At 35.1% G+C, this 22033-nt stretch overlaps 1 pseudogene; it reads right to left on the reverse strand.

The window, feature by feature from the left end:
* LOC107691824 (low-density lipoprotein receptor-related protein 4-like) overlaps positions 1–21642 on the reverse strand; it is a 125117-nt pseudogene extending 103475 nt beyond the window's left edge.
* Positions 21643–22033: the final 391 nt, after the last annotated feature.

Raw genomic sequence — 22033 nt, forward strand, 5'->3', positions numbered from 1 at the left:
ATGGCTACTGACGGGATATAAAGGCTGTGATGTGTGAGACAGACTACGTTAATCCCCCACCTTCATTTGAGTGGAATACAGAAAAGGACAGAGCAGCAAAGAGTCTTGTCCACATACAAATAAGTTCTTCCTCCAGCAGGGAGCCGCATTTCAAATTCTGCCAGATAAGCACTATGACCCAGATCTGCCATGATGTCCTGTCATCTGCAGCCTCCTTGTGTCTGGACACGGCCACGCTCATGAAAAAATTATCAGAGTAACGGCGGCATACTTAAACAGCTCCGCCGGGATGCCGAGAGGCATTTTGAAAAATGTCCAGAAGCCATTAGAGAACATGGCTTTAGTGAATGATTGACCTCCTGTGGGAGAAAACCATCCGTGACACACTACCTTCAAACAAACTAGAGGAGAAAACAAGCCTTCTGACCCACGTATCCATACTTGGGAAGAAACAGTACACTGTAGCATACTTTTTAATTACAGTAATAATATACTTTAAAATAGAATACTGAATGTAATGCTTTCGGACAATTGCATGTTAACTGCAATTAAATGAAAAAGTATTATAGTTTACTTTAAATGTATTAAAATGCAATTAGATGAACTTTACAGTCCATTCTAAAGTCGGACTTATGCACATCTTATATGCAATTTCATAAACCCTTCTGTTGTCTTTGAAATATGGTTAAAGTACTGCAGAATGTACTGACAACAATTTATAATAAACTAAAATATACTTTAATGTCATTTCTATTGAAACTTGTCATGTATTTCAATATATTTGTAATTACACATTTGCAATGAAGTTGTCATTTAAAATACATTAACTTTAAAGGAAATATAGAATAACACACTACAGGTAAAATTTATGTACTTTACATGTGCTTTAGTATGTTAGTCAACACATCAAAATAAGTGTACTTTTTTACTTAAAATATAACTTAATTTGACATTATTACAAAGTGCACTTTTTAAAAGTGTACTTAAGTGTGCTAAGAAACCTATTAATGAAAGTGTACTTTAAGTACACTTAAGTAGCCTTTTATTTCATTAGGTACTGTTTTTTAAAAAATATACTTTTACACTACAAGTGCACATTCAATACAATTAAGCACACTTCTTTTTGCACAAGGAAATCAACAAATAATCGACACTGTGCGTAAGGATCATTTTGAAATAACATTGTTGAAAAGAAACGACCATCAACCAACAACTTATCCGAATACAAAACCCAGTCTTGATAGTCACAGAAATAATGCAATAATACATTGAAAAGTCATGGGACTCTGGACGGAAGCCAAAGGCAATCCACCCATTATCACTATTGAGGGCTTCTTTCTTTTTTTTTTTTTAAAGTCTTATCTTGCATGCTTGGAACTTAGTCTTATGAATGAATTCACTGTGGAGAAGCCAAAGGGTTTGTTTGATCTTAGTGCTCTTCTACAAAATCATGTGACTCCTGACATAAGGCCCTCGTCTGCACTCTATTCATCGCTTGCTGCTGCTGCTCAACATTGTTAGCAGAGTACTTCTACCAGCGGCTCACAAGGTAATAACCGAATGGGTAAACAGTTACAAAACAGGCTCTCAAACATAGACATCTACTTTATCATAACTCATATATAACCCAACATTTAACAGAGACTCTGTGTTTATACATTTTTATTATTTTTGTCTACAAACTACACCGGTGATGTACAGTAATAAAGCACAATTAATATACTGTACACTAAACAAAGGATTTACTTCACTCAGGAACATAACATTAGATGCGAAATTATTTATTTTTTCATCTAAATGTAGTGAAGTAAAAGTCAACAAACATGTATACTTCAGTAAAATAAAAAAGTACAGTAAAGTATTTGTATTTTTTTACTATAACCTCTGCCGTAGTTTGTCGATTTTCTTCCTAACAAAATTATAATAATAAAATTGAAACAATTGAGCAAATCGGATATTGTTATCACCGTCCTGCATGTTATTTTTATTCATTTATCTATTTATTTATTTATTTGTTTGTTTTTGGAAAATGTAACAAAAGAGTCTGGAGAAATGCATCAGTAGCTGGGTTTCCATCACCCGGCTTTTATGCGCATTTTGAAGTATCGCATTAGAAACGAGTGATGGAAACACTGAATTTCGAATAAAAATGCCTTAATTCGCAAAAAAGTATTTACGCTCACTCGAGGTTGTTTTTGACTTGTGCGAAAAAGGGTTAATGCGAATAATGGGAGATGGAAATGCATTTTGCGAATAAATTCCTCCAAGCGCATCAAAAAAGTCATGTGACTTTGCGCTATGGGACGGCAAAACCTGCCTAACCAGCGGACCGATCTCATTCACAGCATCTGAAATGTTGTTATGGTAATTCGGAAATGCCCGAGCAAAGTCTGTCATCAAAGTATTTCTGTATAATTGCCTCCCGGAACTGTTAAACGACTGCGTTCCCAAACAGCAGCATCCACCTCCGAAAGCAATGACCGCATTCATTGTGTTTCGTCTGCTCGCTCTGAGGTGCAAGTCATTTATTATATAGGAAAATTATTATATTCAGTAGCTTCTCCTACTTTTCTTAGTGATGTATAGTGCCAGTTTATCAGGAAGTGATAGAATTGTGTTCTCTTTGACTCGTTGGATGGAAACGGTGCTTGTTCGCAAATGTTTTGTGGGATATAATAAAAAAAAAAAATAATAATTTAAAAATAGATATTCCAATTTTGCGCATAACTTAAATTCGGAAACCCGGCTACTGTAAAGGTATGTATTTTTACTCCAAAATCTTTCTCCAGATGCTTTTATAAGATTTGCCTAAAATAAAAAATTGAAAATAATAAAAAAAATTAAAAATCTAAGCTACATGCAGGACAATGACAACAATATCCTATTTGCTCCAAATCGTTTGAATTTTAACAATTTTATTTTGTGTGGGGGGAAAAAAAATCTACAAACTATGCCTGAAGTATATAGTAATAAAAGTACAAATACTTTACTGTACTTAACTGGATTTGTACAATATTTATATTTTACTGAAAAGTGATTTTCTATTGACTTTTACTTCACTGCATTTAGATGAGAAAATAAATACGTTTACACTCATACATTCTTAACACTCTTTTGTTACATTTGCCACAAAAATAAAATAAAATAATAAAATATAAATAAAAATAAAAATCCTGGCTAAAAGGAGGATGGTGAAAACAATATTTGATTTCCTCCAAACCATTTAGATTTAAAATGTATTATAATTTTGTGAGAAAATAAAAAATTCAAAGCGAATGTGGTTGCAACTTCTTCACTTCATTGTCCAGACAAATATAGCTGGTGTGTTTGATTAGCCATAGTGAACTGGTTTCTTGTTTTATTATGGTGTGTTTAAACAAACCAAAAAAAAACGACTCACAATTAAAGCAAAGTAGCTGTTTAAATAAGTGAGGACACAAAAGAGTGCATTTCATGTTCTCTTTTCTCTGCTCGACTGTCACGTGCATGACTCTTTATGCACTCTTAGTATTCACAGTCATGCAAGCAAATAAAAGGAACCATAATCATGTTGATCAAAACCAAATGATATACCACGAATAATCAACCACAGAGCAGTAGCTGTGTATTGAAAACTGCACTTTACTGGTCTGAACTATTCATTTCACCAATTATAATCTATAACAGCACTCAATTAATCTCCACTGGTGCATTTAAGTAGAAGATATTCATGTAAGTGTTCATCTGTGCCTATGGATATCCAATAAGAATTATAAATGTTCTGAAATTCTATTGAAATTATTTTGTGATAAGATTTAAGTATTCATAAGCCGAAAAATAAAATGCAGTTAGCATTTAACAAAGATGTCATGCATGAATCAGTAATTACTAGAGGCATTAAAAAACATCATCTAACATCATTAAAGCTGCAAAACAGAAGAGTCGGCCCTCTATATGTAACAATGATTATTTATGCTTGCTCAAAATTAGATTTTTGTTCATATTTAACCAAAAATCATCCATACTGCAGTTTGAAAGATCATTTAACATACCCTGTATTGAATGTGCACGTCTAGTGTTCAAACACTTTATTTTAGTGTCCTTGTTACGTTACATGTGCTTACTATATTAACAACACTAAATTATGCATAATTACATGCAACTAACCCTAAACCAAACCCAATGTGTACATTGTTAAATATCATTACTATTAGGGCTGCACGATAAATCGCATGCGATATTTAACGCGCCTTGAAGATTATAAACTATTAAAAAATAAATTCCAACTCTGTACTTGGAGTCCAAAAATAACTCTTAAGCACTCTAAATACATTTAATATAAATATAAAACATAATACATTTTCATTTAGTTGCAATTGACATGCAATTACTGTAAATGCCTGAAAACATTACATTAAGTTCACACTTGTGCTTTAAAGATATTCAAATCTTCAAATCCAAGTGTATTTGGTAACACTATGTTAGTATCCTTGTTAGAAATTACATGCTACATTAATAACAGTAAATTATGCATAAATACATACTAATACAACTAATATTAAACTAAACCCTAATCCTAAACGCTAAAGTATACATTAATTAATATTACTCCGTACTTAAGTGACCCTTCTCAACAACTTAACCGCCAACTTAAGTGTACTTAAAAGCACCTCTAAGTTCAACTAAATGCAATTAATATGTAAACTACAATACATTTCCATTTAATACAATTATATGTATGAAAGCATTACTTTCAGTTTGCACTTAAGCTTTAAAGATCAATTAACATGCTGTTTTGATTGTGCACTTCAAGTGTACTTCAAATCTTCAAATCATATCGCGTGCGAGTGTGTGTGTGTGTGTTTAAATGTACTTGCAGATAATATAATATAGGCTATTAACTAAATAAAAGCCACTTAAGTGTGCTTGGAGACAAAAAAAGCACTCTTAATTTCAACTAACTGCATTTAATATAAATGCAAACTAATACATTTTCATATAATGCAATTAACATGCAATTACATGTCTGAAAACACTGCGTTCAGTTTGCATTGAAGCTTTAAATATCACTTAACATGCGGTTTTGAATGTGCATTTCTAGTGTTCTTAAAATCTTAAGTGTGTATATACAGTACACACACACACACACACACACACACACACACACACTTAAATGTCCTAATATAATGTTAATGAAATAAAAGCCACTTAAGTGTGCCTGGAGTAAAAAACAAAAACAAAAAAAAAACTGCATTTAATATACATACTGTAAATGTAAACTATAATACATTTCCATTGAATGCAATTAACATGCAATTACATGTCTGAAAACACTGCATTCAGTTCGTACTGAACCCTATAATTATCACCAAAATGAATGAGGAAGTGCTGCACAATATGAATTCCAAAAAAATGCATTGTATTGAGATACAATCTAGAAAGCAACGCCTGGCAGATGGATTCAATAGGGCATATAAATACCATGGCAACAGAGCAGAAACGCTAATTTTAGAGTGTTTTAGAATAATTAGAAATAAAAGTATAACCCTCTTTTTTGTATGTCAGACTGTGTGGGAAGAGTTCAAAGAATACCACATAAAAAGAGAGGGTGGGTGGAAGTAAGGGCAAGCTGCCAATGGAAAATATTTGACCATTGACTATGAAGCCAGGCACCAAATGAGCCATTTTTTTTTTCTGTCCGCTGCCACGACTGCCCAGCAACTGGACCGTGCCATGCACCTGTCTCACACACGCAGGACAGAGTCTGCAGACGCATATGCAGTAAGGTTTGTGCATGTCAAACGGCAAGCACACAAAGCGGAGCCTAACAAACACACACCCGCAGAGATAAAAGTGTGCACACACTGCACCTGTCAGGACTGTAACTGAAGGCTTACGTATGAGACTGGCTGAGGAACACTGGCACATTCACAGCATTCCAGCCCAAATCCCCATGAATCACTGTGAACCCTGCAGGAGACATACAGTATCCCGACACTGAGCACTGGAGACTAGAGGTGCCACGACACCTTCATTCAGTCTCACAGTAATACAGCAGCTGAAGGATCGCCATACCATGCATACCGCTTGTTTGGAAGAGCCAGTGTCTGTTCTCTATTAATTCATTACAGTTTGCATAGTTTGTTACTACTGTACACTGAACATTTCATTCAGAAATTGCTAGTAATTTCATAAATGATTACAAAGAAATGACATGTGAAATCTTAGTCTTTTCTTGTAAAGTAACTCTAGTAATCTTTGTATTATTTCCAACTTGTAAAAAAAAATAAAATAGTGTAGTTTTAAAAAAATTTTTTACTTTTTTGTAATGTTTTCTATTAGCATTTTAATAGTTATTTAACTTCAATTTTGTTGTTTTTTGTAATTTCTATTAGTTTTTTTTTTTGTATAAATATGGCTATCTAGTAGGGCTGCACGATTGTGACAAAAATCATAATTGTCAATTATTCCCTTGAAATTGTAATTGCGATTATTAATTAAGATTATCACAACTTACATTGAATGATGTTTATACCATTGTTTTATGCAACTGCATGCCGTATTTTTATATGAAAATAAACAAGCTGAAAACTTAAACTCTTAACTGAAAAACTTTTAGTGCTTTTCTATAGTATTAAGCCTCAAATGTCAACTATACATCGGATTGGTTTCTAATTTAAATTATAAAAAAGTAAAAATATGAATGGTATTATAATGTTATACTAAAACTAAAATTTAAATAATGGGGGAAAACCCTTAAGATAAAATGCAGAAAGAAAAAAAACGCATCTTAAGCACGCAGAATAACATAAGTGGACTTTGAACGATTAATTGCCGCTTTGAACGATTATGTAATTGTGGCATCCATAATTGTAATCGCAATTAGAAATTTGATTAATTGTGCAGCCCTACTATTTAGCCAAGTGTTTTATAAATTTTTAAGTTAAACTAAATCAAAAATGTCTTGGAATGTTACCTTGGCAACAAGCTAAAATAAAATAAGTTTTTATATTTTATATATTTCAGTTAATATTTCCATTATTTCAAGTAACAAACATTTTTTTTATGGTTTTTGTTTTAGTTAACCATAATAACCCTGGCATATATTAGTAGTAGTAGTATTGGTGTTGTTGTGAAACTTGGAATAATAAAATTAAAAATAGTTCAAAATAAAAGAAAATATCAAAGAAAATTTGTCTGTCCACACCAGATACGAGACGGCTACAATGTGCGACAAAATCCAATCTCAAATCGCAGCCAATCTCGCACTTGCAACTAAATGGATAAGCACAATCAAATGAATAAAAATTAAAACATTTTATCCTTACTGAAAATACATACTGACTGATACTATCTTTGTCATCTAATACATGTTTGTATACATAGAGATCACGCTTTGAATGTGAACAAAGTTATTTTCAACATCTGAGATAAATTATCCATTGTCACATTCATTATGTCATTATTGCATCATTATATTCAAAATTAAATTGTACAATTGTAATATTATATAAAATCCAGCTATCAGCCATCCAGAAATAGAAACTATTCTAGAAATAGAATTCACCTGTGGCTCACGGAGTCGGAATAATGCGGTCAATAATGCACATAAATGGACAGTTTTCTCTCTTATATTTCATATGCTCTTTTCTTAAATACTGTCAGGTCAAAGGAATTCATCTTTGAAAAAGCATCTCAAGAATGCCGCTTTGTCTTTCATTTCTGCCTGAGCCTTAAATCTCACAACCGAGTTCAAAATACCATGACACGGCCAGTATTTTGAGGTCTGGATACCGCAAAACTACCAAAGAGCCAGTATAGCATGTAACACTAGCACAGACAGTCTTACAAATGATTACTATCAAACATACATGGGATATGTACAGAATCAGTCAGTTGCAATCTTCTGCAAACAAACAGCCTTGTTCTCAGTCAATGCAACTGCATATAAACCCAAAGCAACACATGAAGCAAAAGCATAGAGAGTGATATGTGTAGGCAAAGATGTGCAATTAAAGACAAATGCAAAGGTACATGAGCCTTCATAGGAAAAGGGAGGCTAATTTGAAGAATTTTAATATAAGAAATGTTTGGCACTGTAAAGGAAAGACCAAAATGCAACCGGCAAAGAATCAAGAGGATTCAAATGACATGATTTTTAAATGTTTTTAATAAAGTCTCTTCTGCTCACCAAGGCTGCATTTATTTGATCAAAAATACAGTAAAAACAGCAATATTGTGAAATTTTATTACAATTTGAAATAACTATTTTCCATTTGAATAGATTTTAAAGTGTATTTTATTCCTGTGATGCAAATCTGAATTTTTAGCATCACCCTAGTGCAGTGTTACTCTAGAAAAAGTAATTAATTAGCCTACTAGCTAATTACATCTTCGACAGTATAATTAGAGTACTAAGTACTGTCTAAAAAGTATGAATTATTACTAATTACTTTCTAAATCCCATATCAACCTCAACCAGCCGAATACAAAACAGACAAGAAACTACTCTTTTAGTTTTTTCAAAATAAATAAATAATATAAAATTGTATAAATTATTCTTGAACTGACTTGAGTATTTAAAGGATGTTTACATTAAAAACACACATTTTAACATTAGATGTTAAATTTTGATGTTTAATCCACTATTGTTTTTATATAGAATTGTTCAATAGTCTATAATTACATCAGAAGTAACCGTAATTAAATTACAGAGTACTAAAGAGTAATATCTTAAATTACTTTTTCAAGCAATTACATTACAGTGATTAATTACCTAGTAATACATTACACTCAACTGATCATGATTTGATGTGCATTTGATGTGACTTTAGTTAGAGGTGGGAAATTTGTTAAAAATCATGAATCCCGAGTGCAAATTTGCTCTTCTCAAGAACATAGTGAAATTTTAAGGCCGCAACTCAAATGGGTTTGTAGCCTGAGATTCCATATTTCTAAATCTCATATGCCCGTTGCTAAGCAACCACAGCAATAATCATCCCATAACTTAAGATTATTAAATTTATACGGGGACAAGCTTAAAAAATGGCTCATGAGTAGTAGAGGAAGCCACAAAAAGCATGAAGACACCAACAGCAGCTTTAATATATTTTAATAAATACATTGTGCTTCTGACACTCCTTTTTTTGTGCAGTCGGTGCCAGTGAAGAAACTACTGAGCAGACTGGAAATCCTGCTGCAAAATAGCATAGAATAGACTGTTGCCATGGTTTTCATGGTCTTTAGGCTCTGCTACCTGGAAGAAAAGCTACAGAGCTGGAACAAGACAGTGAAAAACGTGGCAAAACAACAACTTTAAGAGTGGGAAATGAATTGTTGAAGCACAGTCAAAATGAAAATCATCAGTCAAGTCATCTTTATTTATATAGCGCTTCATACGATACAGATTGTGCCAAAGCATTTTTACTGAGATAAACAGGAAAATAGCAGAATCAATTATGGAAACTCAGCTATGGAGAACCAGATTCTGCTCTAAAGCAGCTCTAAAAGACAACAGTGCCCTTATTCAGCTCAAGTCAGTTCAATGTTGAGTTCAATTCCAGTGTTGATGCTGCAAGACGCAATTCAGTCGTAAAGCAGCTCTACAGAAGATGACAGTGCCCTAATTAGTGCTTAAGCATAGTGCTTAATTCAGTTCAATTTAGTTAGTGCACATTTTGTGTACTGAAGAATAGCAAATAAAACTTGAAACACATTTCACTGTGAATTTCAGAAATCGCTGGTTGAGAATGTTTGTAAACAAACTTTGATGTTGGCTTGGCAAAGCCTTGTTTGAAAGTTCGAAATAATTGAAAAGCTTGAGGTTTGAAGATTGTACTCAAAGTCAATAAAATGTTATTGGCTTGTTCTAACGCACTGCTAAAATGTTAAAGCAAGTTGCTAACATGATTTAACATGCTGTTGCATAAATTAGCATGATGCTACCCTGTTTTTACACTTTGCTCACGTTTTAACAAGGTGCTAGCATGTTTTAATATGCTGCTAGCATGATTTAACATGGGGCTACCAGAGCGCTATTCGAAGCTTAGTGTATCCCATCATGCATCACACCTTGGAATAAATCGTGAGACTTTTTGCCAAGATCTCACGAGACGTCACGGAAACCGTTCCAATGCAAGTTAAATATTAATATAATTATTAGATATTACATATAATTTGGTAGAAAAACAAAGTGTTGCATGTTTTATTGGTGCAAAGATGATTAGTGGTGATATTTATTTTGTACAACATTTGCAAATGTTTTTTATCACTTAATTAGAAGCACCACAAATTAAATTGTGCCATCTGTTATAGGCAGGGTTTAAAATTAACAACCGCCAACCTGCCAAATGCAGGTGAAAATCAGCTGTGGTGGGTAATGTTGTCAAATCACTAGCCAATTTGGCGGGTTACTTTTCGTAATTTATGTTCTCTCATCAATTTCTTGGGCAAGTTCATTTAAGCCAAATCTGTGCAAGTTTAAGCGTAAATACTAAACTCAAGAGTCATCCTAATATATTAAATGCAGCCTAATTGCGCAGCATCTGTGCATATCTAGCATACTTGAACATACCCGACAAATAATGGCATGACGGGTGCGCTGGTTTCCTTTGCATTGAAGCAATAACGTAGAGTTGAAAAACAACAAAAAACTCACACCGTGTCTACACCGGACACGAGCGGCGCGACAAAATACAATAGAACCCATTATGATCAGTGATCACACTGGAAGCGGCGCAACACTACAAATCCCCAACAGTAAACTGATGCCTTGTTCTATTTTTGATATACTGACACAAAGTTAATGTCCGCTTTGTCACATCCAGTGTGGACAGCCACAAGCTGCTGGGGTTTTTTTTAGTTAAAAAAAAAAAAATTGGCCTAGTAGAAGTTATGAATGGCCGGTAACTTAAATATTTAGTAGCCAAATTGGCTGGTGAGTGAAAAAGATAGGCCTAAATTCAAACCCTGGTTATAGGGACTACTGAACAGACATTTAGAAGTTGATTTTAAAATGCAAAGTATTTAAAATGAAAATAAAGCCATGTAAACACTTGCATTTTTTACAACACTATAAGTGTGTCCCATCAGGTAATGAAAAGTTATACACACACTTCTGGTCTTCATGCTCACTTGAACACTTTGGCCAAATACAGGAAATAAATCATAAGTAGTCAAGTGGTCAAGTGCAAAGACCGCAAGTGTGGGTATTTGGACAAGGCAATAGCTTAAATACACTAGAAGTCTTATTGTACAAAAGTTTTGACCCCCTCAATGAAAGCTTAGGGGATTATTTCGTAGTTTTAATCGCTCAGTTTACGAAAAACAGTAAGTCAGATCAGTTAGAAGAGATATAGCAACCCGAGGAAGTTCGGTTTGAAGGTATGACCAGAGTTTGGTGGTTGAAGCTTAAAAACTTTAGGAGGAGAAACTTAGTCTCAGAAGAAAAAGAAGAAGAAATAGGATTTCAGTATTTGCAGCTTTGTCAAGCCAACCTAATTACATAGAAATGGCAATGGTAACATTAAACGTGATTAAATGTGTAATACTGAAGTAGAAAGTCTAAAATTGTACTTTCTTGTCAAACAAACTCTTGACCAACAAAAAACATTTTCCATCATTTTCTGGCAGATAATGTGTATAAGTTGCACTATGTTTTTTCTCTCGTTTTTGTTTTACTAGCTCTAAAAAATATTCCTGTCCTTGTTGGGAAGTAAAAGAAAGAGAAAGAAATATGAAATTGGCCAACTTCTCGGTTTTATTCCGACCAAAACCACTTGAACTCACTTTGCATGGTAACCGCAATTTCCAAACTCATCAATAGGTAGCATTAATCTCTCTAAACATGAATGATATTTAACTACATCTGGCCCTTCAGTAGAAAAAGAGATCAAAGGGAAACATAAGTCACCGTTAAAAGCTCTTGTTTTCGCTCAGCGGTTGATTGACAGGCGAGTAGGCGGTTCTTCAGTGTTGTCAGGGTGCATCAGAGCACTTACACCGCATATGCGTGTGTTTCTGACTACCTCTAAATGTGGTTTGAGTAACTGGATCACATTCTGGGCTTGTATTTAGAGTTGTCTACTTATAATTGGGTGACTCGAGACAAATCTTTAAACCAGCTGTAAAGAAGGTCATTAAAATCAAGGGATATTAAAAACACTTGATGAAATGATATGCTGACATTTTTTGTTTAGTAACACTCATGCCCAGAAGTTTTTAACCCAAAATATCAACAATTCATTGCAGTTTCCAGATGAAATGAACACTAGAGTCAGTAAAACACCAACAAATTTTATTCCTTTTCACACAAATTATGATTAAAGGGGCAGATTATCTATTAATAAAGACTTATTTTCTCATGTTTTCTTGCACAATACTATGTTATGACCTCAAAACACCTTTACCATAGTGCATGATTTGAAAACTAAAATATTTTGATGTTTACATCACAGAACCACCTCCATATGTTTGCCTTTTGTGACGTAGTAAACTTGCTCGGCAGCGCACCCGGTAGAGCACTTTTTAAAAACCCACACATTCTATCATTCTTCAAAACATATCCATCATGAAAATAATCATTTGAAATGTCAAACGCTTGGGTGAAAGCATTTAATGCAGCTGTTTGAAAATAAAACGCACAAAAACAGACAGATAACAGGGTAACAATAATGCGGTATTTGTTAAGATTAGTTAACATTAACAACAAAAAAGATCTGTATTCGGTTTTAGTTCATCTTTGTTAATGATAACATATTAAGGCATTACTTAACATTAATAGCTTAAATTTGTTAATGCAAGTAAACTAAAGAAGATTATTGTTAATTAATCTTAGTTATTAATTAGTTATGTTTTACAAGAAAATACTATTTCAGTCTTTCTGCTTTTAAGTCAATGTAATTTCACGTTCATTTTATGCATTATTTAATACAAATTCAGCAATTAATTTTAAAAGATGCACAAATTAACAATTAAAATTAACAAAGATTGGATCATGCTGTATATAAGCATTGTTAGTCAATGTTAACTAATGCAGTAGCTAATGTTAACAAACAAACCTTACTGTAAAGTGTTACGAGAAACATTATTCCCCTTCCTAATTAAGCTCTTAAATTGAAAATTAATTTAAATAAAACAAAGATTAATGGAGTATGTTTCACAAGAATATTCTATTTCAGTTTTTCTACTTTTTCTGTCTATTTTCTACTTCAGCTTTTGTCTATTTTCTAGTTTTTTACTATAAAATTTCACATCTAATTCAATGTTACTTGCCATTTCTTTGTAAATATTTCTGAATTTTCTTAGCAGCTTCTGAGTGAATTTTTTTTTGTTGGTTTGTTTGACAAACCCTTTTCCAACTGCCTCCTTATTGACTGCAGGAAAAAACAAACAAACAGGGACACTACACCGAGTCAAAAGCTATTGTTTGCATACATCCTATACTTCTAGGCAGAGAGGCTGGCATTTTGTCCCAACACTAAAGGACCACTTAAGTTCTCTGACTTCATTAGTGAGTGGAGCTTTTAACTTGCATACTGCTACTTAAAGCCTTGTGTTGCAGGACTATTACTATTAGAAACCCATATTGTCCCTTTAATAGAGCCTGTTGCTGAGGCCTCTTGGATGGTTGAGGGTATGCAGACATAGTGGTGTGAATGTATTTCGGTGTGTGTGTGTGTGTGTGTGTGTGTGTGTGTGTGTGTGTTGGGGGTTGGAGAAGGGTTTTAGAAAACGAGGGACCATGGAACGTGACATGGATGAGTGAAAGATTTCTAGGCCAAGGACACAGAAAGCCTTTGACAGAGAGAAAGAAAGACAGAGGCAGCCTGGGAAAAGAGTAGTGAGAGTTCATTAGACAATGCACCCAGTAAATAAAATTACTTACAGCTTCATTCTATAGCGGTTCTGGATTCAGAATGGTTTCTTTAAACACTAGGAATGCCAGCCATTGTGAACACACTAATGAATACAACAGATAGCGATTAAAAGGGTAATTTGCCATTGCAGACACTAAACACCTTCCTGATGCACATACTAATGTTGCATACTCTCTTAAATTACACAAATTTTCACGTCTGAATTATCTTTTTACCTTTATTTTTCTCTTTGACCATATAGATCTCACTAAATGTCAATTAATAAAGACTTATTGAAGTTTGCACCACATAACCAGTTCCATATGTGTGGCTTTTCTGATTTTGTAAACTTGCTCAGTAGCGCACCCAGTACAACATTGCAATTGTAATGTGAAGTGCTCGGATAAGAGTACTGTAAAACACAAGTCACAACACTCAGTAAATAAGATCAATGACTTCCCTAAGGAAGCTAAAATAGCACGGTTGCCTCAGCAAATGCGTTTTTAGCCCACGCTTGCTTTTTTAAAACATTATCGGTAAGCTTTAATGTGGGTGGCACGTTATTTTCAAACGCGAAAGAGCATTAACCTTTTAGCAACATTCACTGGACATTTAATTTCCGAATGCCATGATATGAACAATAGCCAACATAATAAAATGTTTCTGCATCTGTTTATGAACTGGACATTTCACTTTGAAAATGTCACGAAATGTGCAATGTAATATTAATTTGCAGAAATGTCACCCCAGGCACATTTTCCACTGAGCCTTAGTTGAGTAAAATCATGCATGTCTCATCTTTATTAGAGATGCACCGATTGCAATTTTCTTGGCCGATTCCGATTTTTTTGTTAGTGTGATCTGCCGATACCGATTTTTGTCAATTCCGATTTTCTTTCTAAGAACTATAATTGACAGCATATACAAACAAAAATCTACTTTTCTTTAACGCAGTTTTATTTTCATAAAGAAAACACAAGTAAAAAGTCAGTAATAAAATAAGAACAAATTTAAAAAATGGCAAACAACAGCATAAATAAATGCAATAGAATAAAGAGAACTATGAAACTAAGTTTTTCAGGTTAAGTAAGTTTTTATTCAGGTAAGAAATACTACAGAAATTAAAGTAATCAAATGTAAAAAAACAAACCAGTGTTATTTTACATTTGATTACTTTAATTTCTGTAGTCTTCATTGTAAAAATTAAATACAGATTAATGCTTACCATTAAAGTTATAAAACGTATTCAGTCAAGAGCAGAAAATTATTTTCTTTGTCTTTTGTTCTTTGATTAACATGACAGACAGCAGCATAAATATTGGACTGCGGTCCCTTTAAGAGTTTATCCACGGACCCAATATACTGTTACACAACATGCGTTCTCTTTCTCAACTATTTAACGTTCCAAAACTGACTGTGTTTAACTGGATACTCGCCAAGACGGGCATTTTGACATAATCTTGTATGTATTTGAACGTTTTAGCGCAGTTAGCCACTCATTTTGGTATTTGTGGCTCACAAGCTGTTTGAGACTGAGCGCGGCTTGTGCGCTCCACTAATATAGATCAGTGGTGGTGTGTACGCGTTTGGTATAAGCGCAAAACCTGTGGGAATGGCTATAATAATGCGTAATACAAGCACTATTTAACCGGAGCGAATGAGACGTGTGTGAGAGAGAAGGGGTCGTCGGAGAGAAGAGAGCGAGAATGCGTGGCTGACGTTATTGCCTGTGCCGCTGGTAACAAAACGGATCGGCTCGGAATCGGAAAGAAGTGAGACTGACCGACCGATCACCAATCCGGGCCGATCATGAGGAAAATCGTCCGATTCCGATCCCTGGCCGATCGATCGGTGCATCTCTATTCTTAATCATGGCTAAATGTACTTTAGTGATGACATGCAGATTGAAAATCCTCTTAAATGCAGTTAAGCACTGCACAACAAAATAAAATGCCTATTCACAGGGTGAAAATATCAGCACAACACCATATCATCTTTCTGAAAAAGAATTGGGCTAAGCGGCAGAGACCAGGTGTGAGCGTGAACCGAAATTAAGTTCTTTGTCCACTTTAGCCCACCTGTAGTGTAAACACTCATGCACTCAAACGGCCTACTCACTTGTCAAATCAACCACTGCAGTAAAACAGGCGTTTCTTTAAATAATAATCTTGTTGAAAATTTGAAAAAAAAACATACACTAGATCTTTTTTCAGTACACCTAATATGACACAGTAACAGTTCATGTACAGCACACACACGTTGAGATAATGCAGGTAACTCTAAAATAACTGACAATCCTGCTATAAGTGCCATTTGTTGCTGGATTTAAAAGTAAGTACATTTGCAAGAAAAAGTGCACCATTTTTTGTTCATGGTTTCTACACTCTGTGTGACACTCTGATATAGAGAATGATGTATGTGGTTAAAATAAGAAACCTTCCCTTCTAAATCTGGATTGCAAGTGGTCACGAGACTGTCAGGTGTATGATGACTCTTGAGAGAGGTTTCTATATTATTTATATTGTATTGTTTATATTTAATATAGTTTATATTATATTATATTGTCTTAATTGATTAAACATTCACAAAGCACAGGAATTCTTAAAGTCACCATCAAAATGGCCATCTTGTTGAGTTTTCATGTTAAAGGCATGGGAGGTGATTTGGTTCAAAAACTTTTTTGTTATGCTGGTTGAAAGTCTCTTCACATCCCGATAGCAATCACTAAGTTAAGTGGTCTACATTTATTTATATGTATTTCTATAATCTGTGGAAGGTGTAGGACCATAAAATGTTTGTCCAATCAAAATGTTCGGTCCGAACATTACGATAGGCTGTTCTGACTGCCTGTCAAATATGTATTTGGATACCTCTGCGCACCCTGTTTGCACAGACATGATACGTCATCAGCGCGTTCCAGCGAGAATGAAAGACGCTATTATTGTAACATCATGTGCTTTGTACAGTAATGTTTTCTCACCGGTGAATGAGAGGTAATCTGACAGCGTTGCATTCAACCCTCCACCAACTGCGTCTCTCATCGTGTCGCAGGTTAGTCTCTGCTCTGCCTGTGCGCATTCATGTGTTTTGGAGGAGGTGTGGCTTTCAAAAGTGATTATGCAGGGAGGGTGGGATCTTATGCTTTCAAAGCTAGCTTGCTATCTCTAGCCTTTTCGGAATCGCCTACCCTACCTTTAATACACATGGTCATGTCTTAAGGGAACATAAGCCGCTTTTCCACCGAAATTACCTGGAACAATTTGTCCCAGGAACTTTTTTCCCCCAGACCTGTTGCTGTCTGCGTTTCCATTGCGGTCTAAAGTACCGTGACAAAAAGGCAAATAGTCTGGTGACGTAGGTCTGCATGCGTTTCTCAATACAAAGTACGCAAATTTCGGACTTGCATCCTCAGTAGATCGGACTTTGCGAGTTCGACTCAGGAGTGTGAACTCCCGCGGACGGGACAACGCAAGTCCGGTAATTCTGCAAACAGCAGCGTACTTGATAATGTCAGTCAGCTCTCCTTGGCTACTGCAATTTTCCTCACTGTATATTTACAATAAGATGAAATATGATATCAAACACCACTGCCTCCTTTCGTTTTCATTTAAACATATTAATAGCCGCAGAAATGTAGTTCAGGGAAATGTATATATAGCCTACATTACAATGAAACGAAATAGTATATCAAACAGTATTGCCTCTTTTTATTTTCATTTTAACATATCAATAGATTCATTGAATAAAGACCAAAGATTACCTGTTAGATTTACCCAAAACGAATTATATTTTACATTTAACCACTAAAGAGACATCGGAGCCAGCGGCAAATGTCAGGAGGACTGTCCGAGGTGAGGCTGCTCTCGTCGGGATACATGAGCACTGTGCGCCCAGTGATCACGTGGAGCTGATCGTCTCCAAAATCGGCGAAACACATTTTTAAATAAGCGCTGTCTTTATAAATAAACCGCAGATTTGAGTTTTAAAAAACTACATTCTCGCCTGAAATACTTTTAAAACTACATTTCATGACACAATAACAGTAATATTTTGAAAATTATCCGATTAAATGGTGGTTGAAATCACAATGCTGTGTGAACTCAACCAATCAGCATGTTTAGCACCCAAGTCCCGACCCTGAAAGTTCCGGACCTTTGAAAAAATACTACCTCGCGAGCAGGGACAATGGCAATTTTTTACCCGGAACTTTATTTAGATCCTGGTTCCTGCAGTGGAAACACACCGAGTACCAGCACAAAGTTCCTAGTTCCTGGGTAAAGTTCCTGCGGTGGAAACGGGGCTATAAATGGTTGGGCGAGGGGAATTGGATCTACATTTTGTGTCAATACATGGGATCTGTTCATTAAGTCTTAAAGTGACAGCAGCCTAACATACCAGCAGCTGCGACTGTCTGTGTCCTTAATGTTAATCAAACAACTAAAGGCAAAGAAAATCAATTACTGTACTTGACTGAATAACATTTGTAGCTCTAATAAGGATTCATTTATATTTAATTCATGCAGTGAGGTTTTTTTTACATTTGATTATTCAATTTCTGTAGTATTTCTTATTTGAATGCTACCGTTAGATAGACCTACCGTACCTGAAATAATGTTGTTGCCCAATTTTTGATTGTAATTTGATACTTTGTTCTTGTTTTAAATAAAGATGAAAACACCACAAATAAAAAACAACAACAAAAATAACTATATGTGATACTGTTATTGTGAAATAAAATTACTCATTTTGTGAAATAAATAGTCATATCATATACTCACACCCTCCAAATCAAACAGAAAAATGCACCATAAATGTTAATTACTGTATTAACTATCAAACATGTACCAACATATAGATACCATACTCCTTAATGAAAGACCACCTAAAATGTCTTTTCAACTAAAAACGTCTCAAACAATGCTGCTTTAAGTCACTCTTCCAGCATCTGCACTTGTAATACCTATATTTTCATGCATCATGCTTACAAAAAACAGGTATTTTACAACAACAAACAATTGCAGAGTCACAAAGATCTCTCAGCATTTTCTTCAAATTTGAATTCTTCTGAATCACTTATTATTACTTAAAAGTGACGTGCTGTAGAAGAAGAAATGAAATAGAGACTCATGGTGCCACAGAGCAGGACTCAGCGTACAACACTAGCTTGAGCAGATGGCTAATAAATAAAGATGATTTGATAATAAATCAAACTATGGGCTATAAAAGGGGTTTCTAAACCAAGAAGAAACAAAATACAAAAAAAATGTCCTCGCTATAATACGTGTAAATGTTTCCAAGTCACCTGATATGTTGCTGAAGTCTGTATCTATTGATTAGCTAATTACTTGACAACCTGCTGTCCACTGTATTATTTAAAATATTCAAATTTCCAAATATACATTTTTTTTTTATATATTTATTAATATATTTTTTTATTGTTGTTATTTTTAAGTGTTTTTCCTGCTTTGTTATTATTATAATATTAAAAACCAATTTATGCACATACAAAATTTCAAAATACAAATATTCAAAGTCATTGCATCACTGAAAATGCTACTTGGCTCTACTTTGGCTGTTTGACAGCAAGCCTCCTACGGCAATTAGGAGCATATATATGCATCTTATGAGTAGCTGAATGGGATCATGACATTAGATCTAATGCCCAGAGGGGTTGTGAGAAACTTAAGACATTGCCACACATTTTCACACACTTTATAAAAAGCCTATACACATGTAAGCAGGACACTGATAGAGCTATATGGATGCTAGTGACTATAAAAACAACAAGCATCAAGGAAGCATCAGCTAAAGAAAACACCAATGAATCATCCTTTTATGGGTTTCAGCATCTCAGAAAAATCTTGACATTTGTTTCCTAACTGGTCAGAAATTAGTCTTTATATGAAACTCAATCAAGTAGCACCAGTCAAGTCTTCTGCAATGTCTTGCAAACAAAGAAAAACCTCCAAAGAAAAAACAAATAATGTACGTGTGACAAACCCTAACAAAATTGTAGCTGAAATGTCCTGCCAAACCTAAAAAAAGTTGAGTTTTACCTCCAAATAAAACATGATCTACATTTTTAAGTGTGTGAAACTCAATGCCATTTCATTTACATGCAGAATGACCTAAATGGGGTGTAGTTGAACATGACATCAAGCTGTAGCGAAACAGTGATTTGTCATTATGATGTGAATATAACACAAAAGGCAAGGCTAACATAGATGCATATAATTAGTGTTATGTAAGCGCTGAAATTGTTTGCATACAATGAATCATGAAACTCACAGAGCTACACTTGAGCATGCTTTTTGTAAGCTCTTTCAATACAAAACTCAATTAAATTGTATTAGTGCATATGTATGAGTGGTCAGTTCCATTGCAATGATTCGCAAAGAAAGAAAACTTCCAAAGAGAAACCAAATAATGTCCATAAACCTATTTATTCTTAAAAAAAAAATAAAAAAAAAAAAGTTCACTTTTGCCTCCAAACAAAATATGATCTATGTTTTGAATAGAGTGTGCAATGCAGTTTCATTTACATGCAAAACTACCTAAATTAGGTGTCGTTTAAATGTCACTGCCAAACCCTGGAAAACACAGTGTGTCAAAGTTTAGATATTCCTATATTGTATAACATGACATCAAGCTGTAACATTTGAATTCGAACGATTTGTCAGTATGATGTGAATATTACATATATAAGGCATGGCTCACAATAGATGCATATAATTAGTGTTATGCAAGCGCTGGAGATGTTTGGAAAGCATACAATGAATCATGAAACTCACAGAGCTGCGTTTACGCACGCTTTTTGCAATCGCTCCAAGGGTCTTTTGTTTCCTGATATACAAGGGAAGACATCTAGTTGACATTTACAGGCCTAGCCATCTAGTACACGGCATTTCCACCGATGCAACACTCAGTTTAAGCGTGTAATTGAGTCAACGCGGCGTCCGTGCATTTCTTTATTCAGGCCGAAGCTGCGCTTTGAAGTCGCTACATTCCTGCCCGCGTGCAGCAGCGGCTGTTCCAACATGTTGCGAATACAGTGAGCGGCGACTGTTGACTTACAACCAAGTGGCTGTAATTGTGTCTTTTATAAAAGACGGAGTGCTATTCAAAAGATAGCCTACTTGACGCGTTATATTGGAGAAACGTGCACGCTTACGCGAACCAAAGGCACCAAGTTGGTTTCAACCAGAGAATAATCGAGGTTATTTCTCTGCGCGGTGGATCAAATACTATTTACACACACACCAACAACTACATAGTAGTATCAGTTTCATATCTACAAGCGATTTTCTGCTTTAACGCGCTTTGGATCCATCACGACTCGCAGTTTTGGTTTGTTTAGTGTTTGTGTAAAAGTGTCTGTTGTAACTCTTTAAAGACATTCTGCTCGCCCAGACTGTTTTGTAGGCTATTTTCACACAACCGCGACTGCATTTACAAGTAACAGTGTGTTTACTTCTCCAAGCCGAGGCGAAGAACTCCTAAACACTTACCTTCGGAGACAAGCAGGAAAGTTAAAAGACTGCCACAAAGCACCGCAGTGAGCCTCATCGTGAAGAATCCTCTCTCGCGCTTTATGTCGCCAATGTTTCTCTTTGAAGTATCAGCACCCTTCAGATGAACTGAGTTAGATGAATAACTCTTTAAAAGCCATTGTTTAAGGCATCTGTGACCCCGTTCAGACACAGGCTGAGTTGATGTACAGACACGGCTCAAATCAGGACAGCGCAACTCCACCAAGACCCTCGAAATGTTGTTGCAGTCAGTCGCTGCTTCTGCTGCTGGAATGATCAAAAGGTGCATTGGGTTGTACCATGTGTGTTTCAGGGGTAGTTCCTATTCCAGTGTAGGATATCTTGAGGGAAACCGAGGGGACAAATCACAAATCGCCGTTCACTATTAAGAAACTTTTCCAAGTTCGCACTCGAGGTTTCTGCCGCTCTGGAAGTCCAATGTAAACAACACCGTTTTGGGAATACGCGCAGTTCGTGCCTCGCCACCAAAACTTTGAAGTTCTTTGAAACCTTTTCAAACGGGAGACTATGCAGCGGCCCTTCTAAACACAGAGTGAGGCGATCCAAGTCAAATACGGAGACGTCAATAGACCAGTTGACTGGCGCGCAGTTCGTGCCTCGCCACCAAAACTTTGAAGTTCTTTGAAACCTTTTCAACGGGAGACTATG

The sequence above is a fragment of the Sinocyclocheilus anshuiensis genome, unplaced genomic scaffold, assembly GCF_001515605.1.
Source record: "Sinocyclocheilus anshuiensis isolate Anshui unplaced genomic scaffold, SAMN03320099.WGS_v1.1 scaffold206, whole genome shotgun sequence".
Taxonomy (NCBI): domain Eukaryota; kingdom Metazoa; phylum Chordata; class Actinopteri; order Cypriniformes; family Cyprinidae; genus Sinocyclocheilus; species Sinocyclocheilus anshuiensis.